This window comes from Canis lupus, chromosome X, assembly GCF_048164855.1.
Source record: "Canis lupus baileyi chromosome X, mCanLup2.hap1, whole genome shotgun sequence".
Lineage (NCBI taxonomy): Eukaryota > Metazoa > Chordata > Mammalia > Carnivora > Canidae > Canis > Canis lupus.
Window position 1 is genome coordinate 29,806,282 of NC_132876.1, and position 4,521 is coordinate 29,810,802.

The following is a 4,521-nucleotide window of genomic DNA, read 5'->3' on the forward strand; positions in this document are numbered from 1 at the left end:
GTTGAACCAGCCTTGCATCCCGGGGATAAATCCCACTTAGTCATGGTGAATAATCTTCTTAATGTACTGTTGGATCCTATTGGCTAATATCTTGTTGACAATTTTTGCATTTGTGTTCATCAGGGTTATTGGTCTATAATTCTCTTTTTTGGTGGGGTCTTTATCTGGTTTTGGAATTAAGGTGATGCTGGCCCCATAAAACGAATTTGGTTGTATTCTGGCCATTTCTATCTTCGGAACAGTTTTAGTAGAATAGGTATTGTTTCTTCTTTAAACATTTGATAGGATTACCTTGGGAAGCCATCTGTCCCTGGACTTTAGTGTCTTGGGAGGTTTTTGATGACTGCTTCAATTTATTTCCTGGTTATTGTCCTGTTCAGGTTTTCTACTTCTTCTTGTTGCAGTTTTGGTAGTTTGTGGTTTTCCAGAAATGCGTCTATTTCTTCTAGATTAATTTATTGGCGCATAGGTGCTCATAATATGTTTTTAAAATTGTTTGTATTTCCTTGGTATTGGTTGTGATCTCTCCTTTTTCATTTATGATTTTATTAATTTGAGTGTTTTTTCTTTTCTTTTTAATAAGGCTGGCTAATGGTTTATCTATCTTATTAATTCTTTCAAGGAACCAACTCCTGGTTTTGTTGATCTGTTCTACAGTTCTTCCGGTCTCCATTTCATTGGGTTCTGCTTGCATTTTTATTAACTCCCTTCTGCTTGGTGTAGGTTTTATTTGCTGTTCTTTCTCCAGTTCCTTTAGGTGTGAGGTTAGCTTGTGTATTTGAGTTCTTTCCAGTTTTTGGATGGATGCTTGTATTGCAATGTATTTCCCTCTTAGGAATGCTTTTGCTGTACCCAAAGATTTTGAACAGTTGTATCTTCATTTTCATTAGTTTCCATGAATCTTTTTAATTCTCTAATTTCCTGGTTGACCCATTCATCTCTTCATCCCCCATGTGTTTGAGTTTCTTCCAAATTTCTTCTTGTGATTGAGTTCTACTTTCAAAGCATTATGGACTAAAATATGCAGGGGACAATCCCAATCTTTTGGTATATATAGGTCGAGACCTGATTTGTGACCCAGTATGTGGTCTATTATGGAGAAAGTTCCATGTGCATTTGAGAAGAATGTGTATTCAGTTGCATTTGGATGTAAAGCTCTGTAAATATCTGTGAAATCCATCTGGTCCAGTGTATCATTTAAACGTCTTGTTTCTTTGGAGATGTTGTGCTTAGATCTGTCATTTGCAGAAAGCACCATGCTGAAGTCTCCTAGTATTAGTGTATTATTATCTAAGTATGTCTTAACTTTGGTTATTAATTGATTGATATACTTGGCATCTCCCACATTAGGGGTATAAATATTCATGATTGTTAGGTCCTCTTGTTGGATAGATACTTTAAGTATGATATAATATCCCTCTTCATCTCTTGCTACAGTCTTTGGGATAAACTGTAATTTATCTGATATGAGGATTGCTACCCTGGTTTCTTTTGAAGACCATTGGAATGGTAAATGGTTCTCCAACCTTTCATTTTCAGGCTGTAGGTGTCCTTACATCTAAAATGAGTCTCTTGTAGACAGCAAATAGATGGGTCTTGCTATTTTATCCAGTCTGAAACCCTGCATCTTTTGATGGGATTAATGAAGCCCTTTCATGTTCAGAGTTACTATTGAAAGATAGGAATTTAGTGTCATCATAATACCTATCCAGTCCCTGTTTTTGGATTATTTCCTTGTGAGTCCTCTTTCTTTGATAGAGTCCCCCTTAATATTTCTTGCAGAGCTGGTTTGGTGGTCACATATTCTTTCAGTTTCTGCCTATCTTGGAAGCTCTTTGTCTCTCCTTCAATTCTGAATGAGAGCCTTGCTGGATAAAGTATTCTTGGCTGCATGTTCTTCTCATTTAGGACCCTGAATATATCCTGCCAGCCCTTTCTGGCCTGCCTGGTCTTTGTGGAGAGGTCTGTTGTAATCTAATAGTTCTCCCCATGTAAGTGAGGGATCTCTTGTCTTTTGCTGCTTAAGTGTTTTCTCTTTATCTTTGGAATTTGCAAATTTCACTATTAAATATCAATGTGTTGAACGGTTTTTATTGATTTTAGGGGGGGACCTCTCTATCTCCTGGATCTGAATGCCTGTTTCCCTCCCCAAATTAGGGAAGTTCTCAGCTATGATTCATTCAAATATGCTTTCTGGTCCTTTGTCCCTCTGGCTGCCCTTTGGAACCCCAAGTAAATGTAGATTTTTCCTTCTGACGCTGTCATTTATTTCCCTTAACCTTTCCTCATGGTCTTTTAATTGTTTCTCTCTTTTTTCCTCAGCTTCTTTCCTTGCCATCAACTTGTCTTCTATGTTACTGACTGTTTCTTCCACCTCATTAACCCTCACCATTAAGACCTCCAGTTTAGTTTGCATCTCATTCAATTGATTTTTAATTTTGGCCTGATTAGATCTTTATTCTGCAGTCATGAAGTCTCTTGAATCCTTTATGCTTTTTTCCAGAGCCACCAGGAGCTTTATAATTGTGCCTCTGAATTGGCTTTCTGACATCAAATTGTAATCCAAATTCTGTAACTCTGTGGGAGAGAATACTGTTTCTGACTCTTTCTTTTGTGGTGAGTTCTTCTTTCTAGTCATTTTGCTCAGTGCAGAGTGATTTTATGAGTGGGCTGCCTTAATAGTATAAACCACAACCTAAGTAAGTTTCACCCTAGATGATTCTGCCAAGGTCAGAGACCAGAAATTCAAAACAAAGATCAGAACTAAGTAAAACAAAAGGACCACTAAAGTCAAAACAAATTTTAAAACAAAGTAGTAAAAAATAAAAGTCCTGAAATCCTAAAGAAGAAGAGAAAAAAAAAGAAAAAAGAGAAGAAATAAAGGGGGGGACTGGGAGATGGTGGTGGTGAAGAAGTTGTAGTGGAGGGAGAATATAGTCAACTGAGAGGTTTTAGAGGGTGATCCTCTTGTTTCTGAGTATATTAAGATCTGTATGTTAGATGATGCTCAGTCCTAAATTTATATTAACCAGAGATACTTGTAGAGAGCCCCAACATTGACCACCAAAATGTAAATGAGATGAAGGAGGGGTGTAGAATGGGAATGAGGAATGTCACAGAATGAACCAACACAGTATACCACTTGGTTCTGGTTGCATGCTGGTCATGTTTTAGAAGGTATTACCTTCCGTCATTGTAGAACAAAATGAGGCAGAGACAACCAAAAAACACAAAACAAAACAAAACAAAACAATAAACATATCTTGTATATCTCCCAAAATTAAGTTGAGTATGTTGAAGGGAATCTAGAAGTGGAAAATATATCTAGGATCTGTAATTGTAGAAATATGAATGTCAAAAAGGAAGAATCTTAAAAATGAAGAGGTGGTAAAATATTGTAGTTAAGGTGAGTAAAGAGAAAAAAAAATGGAAATTTCCAGTCTGATATAAAAACGAGTTGTACTGGAAAAAGGAAGGAAAAAAATGGAGGGTTACCCTCTGGTTCTATATACTGTAAATCCCTCGACTTCCCCTGGAGCTTTCCAGTGCTGCTCGGTCAAGAACTTGCTCTTCCCCTGTCCTTCCACCTGGTCTCTGGGAGAGGAGCTGCTGTGCTGATTCTCAGGTGTGCACACCTGGGGGAGATGCCCGCCCCATGCCGGGGCGGGCTCAGTGGGAGCTGTTTATCCTGTGAGGCCCCTGCTCCCTGGCAGCCTGCTCTGTCCCAGGCACAGGGTGACACCAGGAGGGACAACCCCACTGGCGGCGGCCAGCTCTCCAGCCCTGGAGTCAGCTCCCACAGTAACTCCCGCAGCTCCCGGTCCGCAGGGGCCTGGGTGCTCCGGGGGCAGAGGGCGCTGACCTGCAGAGCTTGGGGGCGCCCGTCAGCAGGATCGTCCTCGCTGTCCTGGGCCCTCCCGGCCTCCACCTGTCCCGGGGGGAGCTCCGGATCTTGGGCTGTGTCCCTGGGGTGCCCTGGGCTCCGGGGGCCTGTGCCGCTGGAATCGCGTTCCCACGGCTGCGCAGCCCCTTCCGTGTGGAGCCGCCGCCTGAGCTGCTCCCGCGGACCCTGCCAGGCGCTCCAGCCCTTTACCACGCTCAGCCCCCGGGGTGCGGGGCGCTTTCCCCCAGGCACCCTTCCTCTGTTAGTGATCCCGGGAACCTGGGGGCTCCACTGCCCCTCCTGGGATCCTACCCGAGTTCCCTGCTGAGCACTTTTCAATCTGGGAAAAATACGGTGCAGATTTTTAAAGTTCCCGCCTCTCCAGGGCTGGGCTCTCCCCGCCCCCCTTAGCCCTGCTCCTCGCGAGGCCCCTCCCCCACTGGATGCTTTTTTATTTTTTTTCTGCCTTCCTACCTCATTAGAAGCGCAAACCCTTCTGTCTGTAGCGTTCCAGCTATTCTCTCTTTAAATCTTAGGTGGGGGATCCCTGGGTGGCTCGGCGGTTTGGCGCCTGCCTTTGGCCGGATCCTGCATGATCCTGGAGTCCCGGGATGGAGTCTTCCGTTGGCCCCGGCATG